Source organism: Neoarius graeffei, chromosome 14, assembly GCF_027579695.1.
Source record: "Neoarius graeffei isolate fNeoGra1 chromosome 14, fNeoGra1.pri, whole genome shotgun sequence".
Classification (NCBI taxonomy): Eukaryota; Metazoa; Chordata; class Actinopteri; order Siluriformes; family Ariidae; genus Neoarius; species Neoarius graeffei.
This window is the reverse complement of record NC_083582.1, coordinates 23159864-23177312: the sequence shown is the minus strand read 5'-3', so window position 1 is coordinate 23177312 and position 17449 is coordinate 23159864. Positions and strand designations below refer to the sequence as shown.

General features: G+C 43.1%; 1 protein-coding gene across 1 annotated transcript in view; it reads left to right on the top strand.

Annotated features, from left to right (window-relative positions):
* The first annotated feature begins 1343 nt into the window (after positions 1–1343).
* rfng (RFNG O-fucosylpeptide 3-beta-N-acetylglucosaminyltransferase) overlaps positions 1344–17449 on the top strand; it is a 48745-nt gene continuing 32639 nt past the window's right edge. Inside the window, exon 1 of the mRNA XM_060939442.1 lies at positions 1344–1636. The gene's annotated coding sequence lies outside the window, so the exon portion shown is untranslated. The remainder of the gene's footprint in view (positions 1637–17449) is intronic.

The window sequence follows — 17449 nt, the reverse complement described above, 5'->3', positions numbered from 1 at the left end:
AGAGCTGCTTTCAATAATGATCAATTTTTAAACAACATGCCACAATTTTAAAATATAAAATGTTAAAATATACCCCCCCCCCAACACCACCATCATGTATATTGGACAGTAGGCTAATGGGCCAAAAGAACCTGTTATTTCACAGTTTGTGACGCTGCCAACAATCAGCCAGATCAGAGGCAAGAGTATGGGCAAAATTGATGTGTTTTTTCTTTTAAAATCTGGAAATGTCGTAACCGACCAGCCTCCCCTGTTTGAAAGACTACCAGCCGCCACTGGTCTGTACATACATACGACGTACGTGTACCACTACAGAGAATCCAATCATAAGTGCAAGGCAACATATCTCAAACACCTGACTACCAGACAACGAAATGTGTATCTTTACATAAGACAGAGGAGTTTTATCCAGCACTTCTTTCTAATTTGCCTTTTTTTTAAATAATTATTTATTAACACTGTAGCAGCCCTTGGTATTTAGAACAGCAGAGAGTCTCTGATGGGTGCAGAATCAGATGCATTTTATTCCTCTGATAGCATCAAACACCTGACATCAAACAGCATAAACTGTACACTGAGTACCATTCAAACTAAAGAAAACAAAAAAATTAACATAACATGGCTGTAAACAATTACAAAATTTTGTAATGTTGCTCTGAACATTACACACCTCGCTCCGCAAACCTCTAAGTTAGCTAAACATGCACCATTAGCCTCTGTGCTCAAAGTCTCATGCACGGCACAGTTCAACCAATGCACCAAACACAAAACACACTCAATAAACAGCGCACACAAACTTGACATTGTGCATGAATGACATATCAGGATGACGGACAGCTCTGCTTCCCTCTCCAGACTAGTGACACGCCCACAGATGTTGTCACGGTTCGCAGGAAAATCGGGTCTATTTCATATCCAGCTGAGAACCAACTTTTCAGGTTCTGAACCATTTTATTTTGGGTCGAAATACTCTGAACGGCTCAACATTTGGTGTAGGAACAAGAATAAAATCCGTTCTCTGTTGGTCGAAAAGCCCTTAACTTACTTTTGTTCTGCTCCATGGTTACTTTGTTTTTCTCCTCAGCATAAAAAAGGCACAAAAATCCTGGGAAGTGTTTGTTTATAAATTATTTATTATTGTTCCCTTATTTAGTTGTTCCTTTATTTACCTTTCCTGACAACTTTTCTTAGATTTTAACGTTTGTAATCTTAGCAATATATGATTGGCTGATGCAGCAAATGATTGACATTGTCTGTTTGCCACACCCACTGGTTCTCAGGTTTCATGAGTAAATACGGTAATTACTGCATTACTGCTATTCTCTAGTAAAGGCGCATAGAAATTTGTGAGCGCTCACCACGACACAGAGGGCATTTAACACAGCCTTAAAAAGGAAAGCCGGACTTTCTGAGCGGTTTATTCGGTGCTGTGTGGATTGAAGTATGTTTGTCATCGCTGCTTGATGGAGCAATAATTTTACAGTTTCAAGTCGGCGCTTAAGAAATAAGACCAAATTCTGTTACGGTGTGATTTCCTTCACTTAAGGGTTTGTTTTGTTACATATTTGTAAAGTCCAGAGGATGAAGACAGATGACTTGAGAAAGAAAACTACTCCTATACTCATTTTGTTTTACGGTAAGATTAACTCCCCCCAAGTCTGTTTTTCTTCCTCAGTCACTTTGGCTGGTTCAGTCCTTGAATTGTGTCCAGAGTAGCTTGCTAGCCTGGTTTAGCAAGCTAAAGTCAGTGTGACGTGAAAGGAGAATTAACTTTGGTTGAATCCCGAATGGATCCATACTCCCTATTTAAATGCACTGCATAGGGTGTGTATTAGAGGAGTTTTGCTCTCTATATAGTGCACTACATGTCCATTTAAGATCGTACCTTTTGTCCAAGAAGGATAGTGAGCTGTTTGTGTGGTGTTACTCTGTTACTGTTGAGTTTCAGCTCAGAATTTTCTGGTAGATGAAAGGTGTCTTTACTCAACATTAACCTTAGACCCTGTTCGGGTTTATTTCAACATTACTTTGTTGAAACTATAAAACTATAGTGTAAACCTGTAGCCTGCAAAATCCAACACAAACCCTGCCAAATCTGCTAATCCTCTCAGTAATGCTTAGCTAGCTGCTCCTGAAGTGGAACTGGGTTTTAATAGGATATATAAACACGTGCTTGAAAGTTTGTGAGCCCTTTAGAATGTTCTATATTTCTGCATAAATGACCTAAAACATCAGATTTTCATACAAGTCCTAAAAGTAGATAAAGAAACCCCAGTTAAACAAATGAGACAAAAATATTATACTTGGTCATTTATTTATTGAGGAAAATGATCCAATATTGCATATCTGTGAGTGGCAAAAGTATGTGAACCTTTGCTTTCAGTATCTGGTGTGACCCCCTTGTGCAGCAATAACTGCAACTAAACATTTCCGATAATTGTTTATCAGTCCTACACACTGGCTTGGAGGAATTTTAGCCCATTCCTCCATACAGAACAGCTTCAACTCTGGGATGTTGGTGGGTTTCCTCACATGAACTGCTCGCTTCAGGTCCTTCCACAACGTTTCGATTGGATTAAGGTCCGGACTTTGACTTGGCCATTCCAAAACATTAACTTTTCTTCTTTAACCATTCTTTGGTAGAATGACTTGTGTGCTTAGGGTCGTTGTCTTGCTGTATGACCCACCTTCTCTTGAGATTCAGTTCATGGACAGATGTCCTGACATTTTCCTTTAGAATTTGCTGGTATAATTCAGAATTTGTTGTTCCATCAATGATGGCAATCCATCCTGGCCCAGATGCAGCAAAACAGGCCCAAACTATGATACTACCACCACCATGTTTCACAGATGGGATAAGGTTCTTATGCTGGAATGCAGCATTTTCCTTTCTCCAAACATAACGCTTCTCATTTAAACCAAAAAGTTCTATTTTGGTCTCATCTGTACACAAAACATTTTTCCAATAGCCTTCTGGTTTGTCCATATCTTTAGCAAACTGCAGATGAGCAGCAATGTTCTTTTTGGAGAGCAGTGGCTTTCTCCATGCAACTGAACATTGTTGTTCAGTGTTCTCTTGACTTGAACATTTAATATTAGCCAAATGTGAGGGAGGCCTTCAGTTGCTTCGAAGTTACCCTGGGGTCCTTTGTGACCTCGCAGACTATTACACGCCTTGCTCTTGGAATGATCTTTGTTGGTTGACCACTCCTGGGGAGGGTAACATCCATCGATCCATCCATTATCTGTAGCCGCTTATCCTGTCCTACAGGGTCGCAGGCAAGCTGGAGCCTATCCCAGCTGCCTATGGGTGAGAGGTGGGGTACACCCTGGACAAGTCGCCAGGTCACAGAGAGACAGACAACCATTCACATTCACACCTACAGTCAATTTGGAGCCATCAGTTAGCCTAACCTGCATATGTTTGGACTGTAGGGGAAACCTGTGCACCCGGAGGAAACCCATGCAGACATGGGGAGAACATGCAAACCCCACACAGAAAGGCCCTTGCCGGCTGCTGGGCTTGAACCCAGAACCTTCTTGCTGTGAGACGACAGTGCTAATCACTACACCATCGTGCTGCTGGGAGGGGAACAATGGTCTTGAATTTCCTCCATTTGTACACAATCTGTCTGACTGGATTGGTGGAGTCCAAACTCTTTGTAACCTTTTCCACCCTGATGAGCATCAACAACGCTTTTTGAGGTCCTCAGAAATCTCCTTTGTTCGTGCCATGATACACTTCCACAAACATGTTGTGAAGATCAGACTTTGATAGATCCCTGTTCTTTAAATAAAACAGGGTGCCCACTCACACCTGATTGTCATCCCATTGATTGAAAACGTCTGACTCTAATTTCACCTTCAAATTAACTGCTAATCCTAGAGGTTCACATACTTTTGGCACTCACAGATGTGTAATATTGGATCATTTTCCTCAATAAATAAATGACCAAGTATAATCATTTTGTCTCATTTGTTGAACTGGGTTCTCTTTATCTACTTTTAGGACTTGTGTGAAAATCTGATTGTGTTTTAGGTCATACACTGTGTGCACAATTATTAGGCAAGTGAGTACTCTGACCCTACCATTATTTCTATGCATGTTTTCCAACCGCAAGCTAGATACACTTGAATGCTAATTGGATTTAAGCATTCTCAGGTGGTATTTATTTGTGTAATGAGGGAGGGTGTGACCTAAAGTCATTAATACCCTATATTAAGGTGTGCATAATTATTAGGCAGCTTCTTTATCTCAGGCAAAATGGGCCAAAAAAGAGATTTAACAGACACTGAAAAGACAAAAATTGTAAAATGCCTATCAGAGGGATGCAGCACTCTTGAAATAGCTAAGTTATAGAAATGTGAGCACAGAACAATCAAACGTTTTGTTGCAAATAGTCAACAGGGTCGCAAAAAATGTGTGGAGAAGAAAAGACACAAATTAACCGCAAAAGACTTGAGAAGGATTAAACATGAAGCTACCAGGAACCCATTATCCTCCAGTGCCACAATATTCTAGAACTGCAACCGACCTGGAGTGTCCAGAAGGACAAGGTGTTCGGTGCTCAGAGACATGGCCAAGGTAAGGAAGGCTGAAACATGACCACCACTAAACAAGACTCAAGTTGAAATGTCAGGATTGGGCCAAGAAATATCTGAAGACAGATTTTCCAAAGGTTTTATGGACAGATGAAATGAGAGTGACTCTGGATAGACCAGATGGATGGGCCCATAGCTGGATAACTAATGGACACAGGGCACTTTGACTCAGACACCAGCAAGGTGGTGGAGGGGTAATGGAATGGGCTGCTATTATTAAGGATGAGCTAGTTTGACCATTTCAGGTTGAAGATGGACTTAACATCAACTCCCAAACCTACTGCCAGTTTCTAAAAGATACATTCTTCAAGCAGTGGTATGGGAAGAAGTCTGCATCATTCAAGAAGGCCATGATTGTTATGCAGAACAATGCACCATCACATGCACCCAAGTACTCCACTGCTTGGCGAGCCCACAAAGGCCTTAAAGGTGACAAAGTAGTGACATGGCCCCCTTCCTCACCTGACTTAAACCCTATTGAGTACTTGTGGCCCCTTCTTAAGCATGAGTTTTACAGCGAGGGAAGACAATACACCACTCTGAATAGCATTTGGGAGGCCATGGTTGCTCCTGCACAAAAAGTTGATCGTCAACAAATCAAAAAACTAACAGACTGGATGGAAGGCTCATGGCAGTTATTGAAAAGAAGGGTGGCTATATTGGTCACTGAATATTTTTGAAATGCTAGAAGTGTTTATTTGTTAATTCTGAGTTGTTTATTTGTTACACTGAAAATTAAAATAAACAAGTGAGATGGGAAACTTTAAGCTTTTCATTTAGTTGCATAATAATTCTGCACACTAAATGTTGCCTAATAATTCTGCACACTTGTATATTCCCCTGAGAAGGCCTAAACTCCCCTTTCCTTTGTTAATCATTCTGGTTTTAGGTTTATTAACAATTTGGATTGACTGAGAGCACTGTATTTGTTCAATGATAAAATTAATCATCAGGAATACAACTTGCCTAATAATTGTGCACACAGTGTATTTATGCAGAAAAATAGAAAATTCTAAAGGGTTCACAAACTTTTTCATGCAGCACTGCAGGGTGCGATAATCCTCGCTATCGTTTTGGATAGCACTACAAAATGGCATCCTTACTATACACAAATTGTATATGTGCCCTATATAGTGAGTAGAGAGCGATTTTGGACACTGGGCATGTTACTGAACCCACTGAGAACGAAATAAAAACTCTCTACTTGAAAACAACCCCCCCCCCCCCCCCCCCCCCCCCCAAAAAAATACAAAAAAGCAACAAAATATGGAATAAAAGCATTTGATGCTCAGAACATATCTTTTTTTTCAGGTATTATTATTTATTAATAATAATAATAATAATAGCCTTTTTCACAAATTGCTACTGTCATTTCGGCAGTTTGTTTATATTCCAAGTGGAAATTATTTTTGTCGGACATTTTGTATGAAGTTTTTATTAATCGAATTTGCAAAACATAAAAAGGCTCTGTTTCTCAAAATCCAGTGAATATGTATCGAATAAAACAGTTATTCCACTCAATCTTGATGTACATGGCTTATAGCTGACTCGCCACTGCGTGCCTCGTTGACTATTGGCATGCATACAACTCAATTTCAAGGAATAATTCTCTTTTTAAGTCAAGTCAAGTTTATTTGTATAGCGCTTTTAACAATAAACATTGGCGCAAAGCAGCTTTACAGAATTTGAACGACTTAAAACATGAGCTAATTTTGTCCCTAATCTATCCCCAATGAGCAAGCCTGTGGCGATGGTGGCAAGGAAAAACTCCCTCTGACGACATGAGGAAGAAACCTCGAGAGGAACCAGACTCAAAAGGGAACCCATCCTCATTTGGGCAACAACAGACAACATGACTATAACATTAACAGTTTTAACATGACAGTTTCATTGATGTTATAACTCTTCATTGATGGAAACTTGAGTGCAAAACTGTTCATGACAACTGCAGTCCTAAAGTTAGCAAGTCAACTGTAGTCCTCAGCCATAAAAGCATTACTGTAAGAATCCAGAGCATCCTCTAGGTATATAACCCTCAACTGTCCTCATGGGGCCGTCCTCCACAGGAGCGATGCGATAAAACTCCGACCAGACACAGGGCACCAGGATGGATCAAGCAAGTCCGAGGGGCAGAAGAGGCCAGCATCTCAATCCCAGGACCAACATGTAACTCAGAGGGACAGATGGGGGGGAGAAAGAGAGAGAAAGAAAGCACAGGTTGTTAGGTATGCCCTAAAAATGACACAAGTATTAAATCTGTGTGGTAGGCTCGCAGAAACGAGTCTCTTGATATCAGGCATAATACACTACAATGGCATGTTAATATGGTTAAAAAATATCATGACCTGCTCTGGCTGGATGCTTGACTGGGTGATGGGAGCACACTCCTCAGCAATGATGAGATGCAGATGGGACCCTTAGGGCTGGCCAAGACAATTCGGTTACATTTCACCGGGTCTGGGACATGCGACAGAATGTCTGACGGCCAATTCCCTGCAGGCTACGAGAGCCAGTCGAGGTCTCCACCCTCTCCACCAAAAGATTTTCTGTTGACTCCATGTAACTCAGAGGGACAGATTTTTTTTTTTTTTGGGGGGGAGGGAAAGAAAAAGCAGGTGGTTAGGTATGCCCAATGTCACCTGAATAAGTAGGAACAGTATACATATTGCGCTGAGTACAAGCAGGGACTCTGGCAACTAACTATGACAGCATAACTAAAAGGGGAGAGCCAGAAGGTAACACAGGCATGAGGGAGCCCCGGGACATAAAGCAGCCAGCCACTACACCGTCAACAAACTCGAGTGAGCAGGCGAGTGGGGACTGACAGCATCCATACATCCCAGTTTACCAAAACACTCTATGTCTGAGGACCCTCCAGATCTACACCTTTACCTCATAAACACCATTAACAAAAGGCTTGACTAAACAAATATGTTTTCAGCCTGGACTTAAATGCTGAGACTGTGTCTGATTCCCGAACATTACTTGGAAGGCTGTTCCATAACTGTGGAGCTTTGTAAGAAAAGGCTCTGCCCCCTGATGTAGCCTTCACTATACGAGGTACCAGCAGATAGCCTGCACCTTTTGATCCAAGTAGGCGTGGCGGGTCATAGAGTAGCAGAAGTTCACTCAGGTACTGTGGTGCAAGACCATTTAGTGCTTTAAAGGTCAATAGTAGTATTTTATAATCCAATACGAAATTTGATTGGGAGCCAATGCAGTGTGGATAAGACAGGCGTGATGTGGTCATATTTTCTAGTTCTAGTAAGGACTCTTCAGGGATGAGAATTTTCCGCCGATTGGGGGATTTCCGACTTTTTCAGACCAAACTGATCGTTTTTGAGATCGCTGTAAATCCGTTGAGAAATTTTTTTTTCGGGGGGGTTATGATTAACGATCTGTGGTCACCTTATAACGCAGACATCCCAAGTCTCCCGGAAGTTCCGGGAGTCTCCTGCATATTGATAGAAGCGAGCCAGAGCGTGCACGCGCAACATTAAGGTCTGCATCACGCATCTTAGAATGTGCGCGCGCGAGGGGGTGCGTGAGGGTGACTGTGTGCAGTGTTGCCAGATACTGCTGACGTTTTCCAGCCAAAAATATGTTCAAAACCTGCCAAAATGCACTTAAAACCACCCAATCTGGCAACACTGCCTGTGTGCCTGTTCATGTAGCGCATGCCACACAAAGAGCATCTTGATTGGCTTATTTTGCTGAGTAACCCAATCAGCTTTCAGTGTGGGCGGGCTTTTATCTCTTTTCTCGCGGACCGGAGTTTTCAGTTGTATTGAGTCAGTGCAGCCTACAGGATCGGCATGGCAGAGAGGGAGCGCGCGCCCCAAAAAATATATATCAATTACATGTCATATATGTGTGTATCTTTTTATAAATGGGGTTAGCTTATCTAATGTAGCATGTTGGGGAGAATCATAGTATCATATCTATATTTCTGATGAAATTTTAAGTATGATAGCATGTACAACTCTCCTACTTATTGCTCATTTCATAGGGGGACGGAATTGCTGGCATGTGCCGCGCGGGAGCGTCTGCTCAAACTTTTTAGGCCGAGATGAACTTGTAGTTTTTGATTTAAAAAAAAATTTCCAATATGTAATGCCCATTGTACATGCCTATTCTTTAATTCAAAATCACCATCTCGATCTTCAGATTGACCATATGGTATCTGTATTACATTACACAACATCCTGTCCAGATAAAACCTAGTTAGTCCACACAACAGTTGAAAGGGAAGTGATGAGTGATTTTGAATGTTGCCTGCTTGATATGCAAGACATCCTGCGACCATGATAACATCAGAAGAAAGCTTAAGAGAATTATATGATAGAACTTTTTTCTGGTTTGCACTTCATTTTAAAGGATTAGAGTATTCAAAGACATGAATAGCTAAAATGCAGAAATATAATACTGTAGAGCTCGTTTATATTAAAAGGTGCATTGATTTTTTTGAAATCATCAAATGTGAATTGATTAAAAACAAGTCTCTTGTACCATATTAATCATTTTCACCTGGGAGTCCACCAAGAAAGGGAATTTATTTCCAAATAAATTGCAAATTTTTGCTGATAAAATTAATGGTTTTGGGGTAAAAAAAAAAAAAAAATAGCCAAAAATCATTGTGCGCCAGGCTGCACAAATGTGCGCAGCTTCCCGATTTAAACTGTTTTTTTTTTCCTCATCCTTATACTTCATGTTTCATGAATTAATATCACTATTTTTTTTTTTTTTAAATCGGATCTGCACGATTCAGCCGTGAAAAAGGCGGCATCCGCCGAAAGGCGTGCTGTTTGCATCCCTGCACGGAGGCCAGGGGACAGGGCAGGAATATTTTTGTTGATATGAGTGATCGGTGCGATTTTGCGACACACCCCCCCCCCCCCCCCCCATTGAAGACCTCTGCGCTAAGTGACTGAAAGCCGAGGTAAGGATTAGTATTATAATTTTGGGTGTATCAATTATTGATTATCATAATTCTGACTCGTTTCGCAATTTTGAATGTTTTCATCTCGGACTCTGGAAGCATTGTATCTCAATCAATCTCAAAAAATAACAGCAAAAAAAAAACTAGCTTGCAATGGACTTTAGCTAGATCTATGATGAACTTTCAATGTATGATACAAAAATAATACTTCTTTCAACAGATCATCATTAGCCTTTGAGCAGAATTGTTTTTAACTTACCAGGAAGTGTTATCGAGCCGACCACTTTCAGTTTCATGAGGGCTGAATGAACTCTCACTCTCAGAATCATCTGACCCGTCAGAGTAAAGACAAGACCCATGCTCATGTGAATTTCCAGCTATCGGTTCGAATTGATAGGGTCTAACTTCACATCTCTGTGAAACATCGGGAATGTCACTGTTGGTGTCCATTTCGGTAACCTGTTTACATTAGATTCCCAAGCGCTGGCTCCTTGGAAAGTTTTTGTTACGTCACGGGTCACGTGACCACCTAGCTCATTAACGAATCCTTGTTTTACGCTGATGTATAAAAAAACTTGAATAATGTGGTGATTTTCACATTTTTGACGCCCTGCAGTGATTTAGATGGCATTTTTTATGTCCTTTATACATAATTATGCCCAGGTAAAAATCCATGTCCTATATCCTTTAAGAAGGTCAGAGGAACTCATTTTAACGTTAAAAAACCTCAGAAAGTGAAAATTTCATGCCATGGGACCTTTAATGGCTAATTATGTTGGCTCAATAATGTTAGAGCCAACTTTTATGCTCAGTAAAATCCAATGATTTTTTTTAATAATTAAAAAGCATACTATGTTTCCGATGACATTTGTGTATTCGCTTAAATTCTGGCTTATTTAGCTAGATATTTGTAACCCCCTTTTTTTTTTTTTTTTTTTTTGGACAGGTGCTGATCACCCAGCACAGTAGGCTATAGGCTACTAAAGAGTTACCCTAAATCCCAATAAATAATGGCGCAACAGGGTCCTAAGTTCTCAGCGGTGGAGTGGTGAGCTGGCTGAGATTCCTGATACCATAAGGGTACAAGTATGAGTAGAGAGAGAGAATAATAAGCATGAATCTAATAAATGATAAATTTAACAGCGCGGTGCCTCCACTGCGAAAATACTACACTTACCTTTGAAGCTAGTGTATGGTGTATTTCCTCAGACTTTAAAATAACAGTAGCATGAGTGAAAGAACTAATAGCTAGTCTGCAGTGCGCATGTCAGAATGTTCAAATATAAAGAACCAAATGAGCAGCCAATACACCCAAGATATAATTAAATAATAATGATTATATTTATTAATAAGCAATAATAATAATAATAATAGCAATAATAATAATAATAATAATAATAGTATTTGACAATAAATGCTCCCAAAGAAGCATGCAATGTAATCACCAAGAAAATAGTAACACCGGCACAAGAAGAGCGGAAACAATTAGCCTACATAATAGAGGTGTTACAGATAGCACATCAGCAGTGTGTGTACCAGCAGTACATAGTAAGAAAATAAAATTGGGTAAAGTATCAAAAGAAAAGAAGTGGACAAGAAAAAAACGCGCGCGCAGTTGGGGCCCGTTGGTGCACAGGTGGCAGCTCTCTGAACTGCAGGCAGAACAGCAACCGCTGCAATGCCTTTCTAAAACGCTGGCTATCCAGGCGAGACCAGAGGAACGCGTGTGTGTGTGTCAGTGTAAATGTGGGTTCGCGTTACTCACAATCCACCGGTCAAACCAGACGGATCAGGTTACAGATGTCGGTACAGTCACGCAGCAGATGCTCCTGAGCAGATGCTCCTGAGCAGAGGGCTAGCTATTGCTGTGGGTTAGCTCGCTCGAATAAGATGCTGCTCACCCCAAACCCCTCGGTAGCTGGCTGGGTCCCAGACCCGACACAGTGAGTTCCCGGGACTGACGAAAGCGCTCCGGTGGGCACAGCACGGAGGGCAGATGTGTCCGCAGAAAAAAAAACAGCAAGATCACTCACTGGAGTGACACCGGAGTTTATGGCCACAAGCAGACCAAACTATAAAAAGACTGTCTGCAAAATAAGTGCTGAAATAGAGCTCACAAACAACGCGATCTCTCTCTGCTCGGCAGCAGGCGGGAACTCCGTGAGCTTCTCCCTCGCGAAGTGATGAAACATCTCAAAAAGCCCGCGAACTCGTGGGCATTAAACATATACCAATTACCATTGGCTGACATCAAAATTCAAATAAAACTACAACGAGCAAATAAGTCTGATTGGTCCGAATGCACAGAACGTCACAACACATCAGAACAGTGAAAATATTCCAAACCACAAGGCATTATGGTAAATGGAGTTAATTACACAGAAAATAGGGCAATCCAATATAGAGTATAAAATAGTGTTATTTTAGAGGACCTTACACTCTCCCCCCACCAACAAACAGCATGCCCCCATGCTGGGTTACATATATTATAAGGTGAACAGGAAAAATAGGTAAGAAAACAAATAAGCAAAACAAAGACCCAAAACAAACATGGCCTATTGCTTAAAAACTAGCTATGGGTGTAAAGGCAGGTGAAGTGCATGGCATAAGGAATGGCCGGTCTGTGCATGTACTGCAAAGAGCCTGCGGATTACACCACCAGGCATGAGAAACTTTATACCGTGCAGGGAATGGCTCGGCAAGTGCAAAGTGTGATGCTACAACATTCCTGCTCTGCACTCCTAGCTTGCCATAAGTCAAGCGGTCAGTAGGCTTCCTATCCCTATGTGACCTACATACTAAGGGAAGAACGGAGTCTGTGGGAGCTGCAGAATAAACTACAGAGTGAACATCAGGACAACTAACATCCTGGTCTGTGGCTACTAAATCCTTCACTACCTCAGGAGACCTATGTGGAGAGGTAAGGAGTGCAGGGTTGAGTGGAGTTATCACATCTCTAGGTGTGGGCACTAACCTAGGGCTTCTAACTGTGGTGGAGACACACGGCGCAGTAGAATCTGGTACAGGCTGGGCATTATGGGTGCCAGCAGTCAGAGGAGCATGTTGCACTGCATCCTCAGCATAACAACCATATTCCGAATCAGAATCAGAAGTGCTAGACTGTGCATGTACCACAGGAGGCAACACCTCAGAGACACCAGTCCTACGATTTTCCCTAGCCCTTCTGTGTTTCACAGCTCTTGGGCCCACGGCTGGAGTGGTGGCGACCCCTGGACCTAGTCTTACCTCCTGTCCTAAAGGCAAGATATGGTTACGGTGCATCACCTTGACTGGTCCATTACCATCAACAGGTGTCAACCTGTACACAGGGAGGTCAGAAAGCTGACCATCAACACTGTAAAGACATGAGCTCCATCTATCCGCTAGCTTCTGCTTCCCTTTCAGACCCAAGTTTCTAATCAAAACCCGATCCCCAGGACTCAGGCTATGATAGCGAACTTTCTGGTCATACCTCTCCTTGTTGCTCTGATTCATCCTATCCGCAGAGGCACATGCCAGCTGGTAAGCAGCTTGCAACTCCTCTTTCATCTTTGCCACATACTTTAAATGTGATGCAAATGACGTGTCATCAGATGAAACACCAAAGCAAACATCAACAGGGAGGCGAGCCTCCCGACCAAACATCAAGAAATAGGGTGAGTACCCGGTAGCCTCATTAGGAGTGCAATTATACGCATACACCAAATGTGCTATATGCTGACTCCACTTTGACTTTTGATGTGACTCTAGGGTGCCCAACATGTCTAACAAAGTCCTATTGAACCTCTCAGGTTGTGGGTCACCCTGGGGGTGGTAAGGAGACGTCCTCGACTTTTTCACACCCAACATTGTCAACATCTCAGTCACCAGTCTACTCTCGAAGTCCCTACCCTGGTCGGAGTGGATACGGGTGGGCAAGCCATAATGAATAAAATATCTCTCCCAGAGAGTCCTTGCCACTGTGACAGCTGTCTGGTCCTTAGTAGGAAAGGCTTGTGCATAACGCGTGAAATGGTCAGTGACGACCAACACATTGCAAACATTTCGAGAGTCAGGCTCAATCGAAAGAAAATCTATGCACACCAAATCCATGGGTCCAGAACTCTGTATGTGGGAAAGAGGAGCAGCCCTCTGAGGCAACGTTTTCCGCTTGATGCAGCGCTCACATGTCTTACAGTATTTCTCTGCATCAAGCTTCATACGAGGCCAGTAAAACCTGTCCCGAACCAGACTATATGACTTGTCAAACCCCAAGTGGCCACTATCGTCGTGCAGCAGCTTAAAAACCAGACCATGGAATTGCTTAGGGAGCACCAGTTGTCTCACACACTGACCACCCTGCTTAACAGTCCTGTATAGCAGTCCCTTGTCAATAGACAGCTTTGCCCACTCCTTTTTCAGGATCTTAAAGTCAGGATGCCGCGTCAGGATACTACTAGCAGGCTTCTTCAGACTTATAGCTTGCCAGACATCTCCTATAACAGGGTCGCTTTTCTGAGCTTCTTGAAGCTCACTAGAACTAAAAGTAGGCAACTGATCAGGTGCTACAGCAGCAACATGACAGAATGCTGTTGGAACAGCTGACTCATGGCTGCAAATCTGATCAGCAACCCGGGGGAATGGAGAACAACCAGCTCTCTGTGTGGCCACCACCTGACAAATAGCTCGCACTCCAGGGGCGGGAATCTCTTGCCACTCATCGTCAAGGGACAGACTGACGTGAGGGCGTCGCGACAGTGCGTCAGCATCCATGTTCTTCCGCCCAGGCCTGTACTTCAGGCTGAAGTCGTAAGTGGACAATGCTGACAACCAGCGATGACCAGTGGCATCCAATGTGGCAGACTTGGTTATATAAGTCAGGGGGTTGTTGTCCGTCCTGACTTCAAAACTGGCTCCATAAAGGTAGTCATGCAGCCGATCCACAATAGCCCACTTCAAAGCTAAAAACTCCAGTTTGTGAGCTGGATAATTCCTCTCTGAAGGGGAAAGACTACGACTGATGAACGCCACAGGACGCAATCCTTCAACGTACTCTTGATAAAGGATACCACCTAGACCATCCAGGCTTGCATCCACATGCAAAACATATGGCTTTTGGGGGTCTGCAAAAGCTAGCACCGGGGCCTGAGTTAACCTTGACTTCAACTCCTGAAAAGCGGATTCGCACTGATCGCTCCATCTAGGGCCAAAAGGTTCAGAGGGCCGGAAAGAAGGTTTCGAGTCAGCAGCCTGTGAACTCGAGCTCTTCTTCCGAGGCAGACAGCCCTGCAGCAACTCGTTCAGCGGTCGGCATAATGTGGAAAAACCCTTCACAAAACGACGGTAATATCCACAAAAACCCAAAAATGACCGTAGCTCAGTGACAGTCTGTGGTCGAGGCCATGAAACAACAGCCTCTATTTTGGAGGGGTCAGTGGCTATGCCATCCTGTGAAACTATGTGCCCCACATAGTTCACAGACGTCCTGCCAAACTGACACTTATCCAACGAAAGTTTGAGACCTTCATCTCTCAACCTGTCCAGAACCTTTAAGAGTCTCTCCTCATGCTCCTCCAAGGTGCTACCAAAGACAATCAGGTCATCTAAATACACCAGAACCTCCAGAAAATTCATGTCTCCGACTGTCCGCTCCATGACTCTCTGGAATGTGGCAGGGGCACCACAGATTCCCTGAGGCATACGCTCAAACTGATAGAAACCTAAAGGACAGATGAACGCTGTCTTTTCTTTATCAGCCTCACTCATGGGAATCTGGTAGTAGCCACTTCTCAAGTCCAACACCGAGAACCACTTACTACCAGAGAGACAATGGAGGGCGTCTTCGATCCTGGGAACTGTGTACTGGTCAGGGATGGTCCGCTGGTTAAGCGTTCTATAATCAATACACATCCTGACTTTACCTGACTTCTTGCGCACTACAACAATGGGCGAAGCATACGGACTCCGAGACTCCGAAATGATGCCATGATTCTGGAGTTCCAGCAAATGCTGATGCACATCCTCTAGATCAGCAGGAGCTAAACGTCGAGATCGCTCCCGAAAAGGCCGCGAGTCATTTAACCTGATTTCATGCTGAGTGCTTTTTGAGCAGCCTACATCCCACTCGCTACAAGAAAACACTTCCTTCCTCTGCAACATCTTCTCGCAGAGGCGATGTTTTGCCTCCTCTGGCATAGAAGAAGTGCCAAAATCAAAAGAAGCAGAAGTAAGCTCACCAGCAGCTATGGGACTGCAAGTGGACGGAAACTGTGGCACCATCTCTACAGGGTATATGTGAGCGAGAGGACTACCTCTCTTTACAAGAACATCCCTGGAAGAAACATTCCTCACATTTACCGTAATACGACGGCAGGACACCGCAGAGACTGGATGGACTTCAGGCCGAACCTCAAGCTCAGGGACAGATGTATCATCAGCACTAAAAGGCTGGTCTACCAGGACTAAAGAGTCATTGAGTTCACCAGGAAACTTGGGCAGTCCTGAAAGCTGCAGCTCCTGCCCAGGCTTTAAAACAACAGGCTTAGGTTTCGTGAACCACACAGTACCGTGTATCCGGGTCCTACCCAGAACCTTAACTGTGCTGAGCACACGGCTAACCACATCATCAGTGGCCTCCAATGGCACTCTGCTAAGTAAAATGGCATGACACAACTCCACATTCTCCTCACGGCTCCACTCAACAGCCTGACTAAGGTCCATGTTTAAAAAAAAAAAAACTGCCCAGCAAACAGCAATAACTAACACACACTAAGCAAAACACAGCGATCTACTTGTTCTGGTAAACAGGAAAATCCCAGCGGTGCCTCCAAAATGTAACCCCCCCCTTTTTTTTTTTTTTTGGACAGGTGCTGATCACCCAGCACAGTAGGCTATAGGCTACTAAAGAGTTACCCTAAATCCCAATAAATAATGGCGCAACAGGGTCCTAAGTTCTCAGCGGTGGAGTGGTGAGCTGGCTGAGATTCCTGATACCATAAGGGTACAAGTATGAGTAGAGAGAGAGAATAATAAGCATGAATCTAATAAATGATAAATTTAACAGCGCGGTGCCTCCACTGCGAAAATACTACACTTACCTTTGAAACTAGTGTATGGTGTATTTCCTCAGACTTTAAAATAACAGTAGCATGAGTGAAAGAACTAATAGCTAGTCTGCAGTGCGCATGTCAGAATGTTCAAATATAAAGAACCAAATGAGCAGCCAATACACCCAAGATATAATTAAATAATAATGATTATATTTATTAATAAGCAATAATAATAATAATAATAATAGCAATAATAATAGCAATAATAATAATAATAATAATAATAATAATAGTATTTGACAATAAATGCTCCCAAAGAAGCATGCAATGTAATCACCAAGAAAATAGTAACACCGGCACAAGAAGAGCGGAAACAATTAGCCTACATAATAGAGGTGTTACAGATAGCACATCAGCAGTGTGTGTACCAGCAGTACATAGTAAGAAAATAAAATTGGGTAAAGTATCAAAAGAAAAGAAGTGGACAAGGAAAAAACGCGCGCGCAGTTGGGGCCCGTTGGTGCACAGGTGGCAGCTCTCTGAACTGCAGGCAGAACAGCAACCGCTGCAATGCCTTTCTAAAACGCTGGCTATCCAGGCGAGACCAGAGGAACGCGTGTGTGTGTGTCAGTGTAAGTGTGGGTTCGCGTTACTCACAATCCACCGGTCAAACCAGACGGATCAGGTTACAGATGTCGGTACAGTCACGCAGCAGATGCTCCTGAGCAGAGGGCTAGCTATTGCTGTGGGTTAGCTCGCTCGAATAAGATGCTGCTCACCCCAAACCCCTCGGTAGCTGGCTGGGTCCCAGACCCGACACAGTGAGTTCCCGGGACTGACAAAAGCGCTCCGGTGGGCACAGCACGGAGGGCAGATGTGT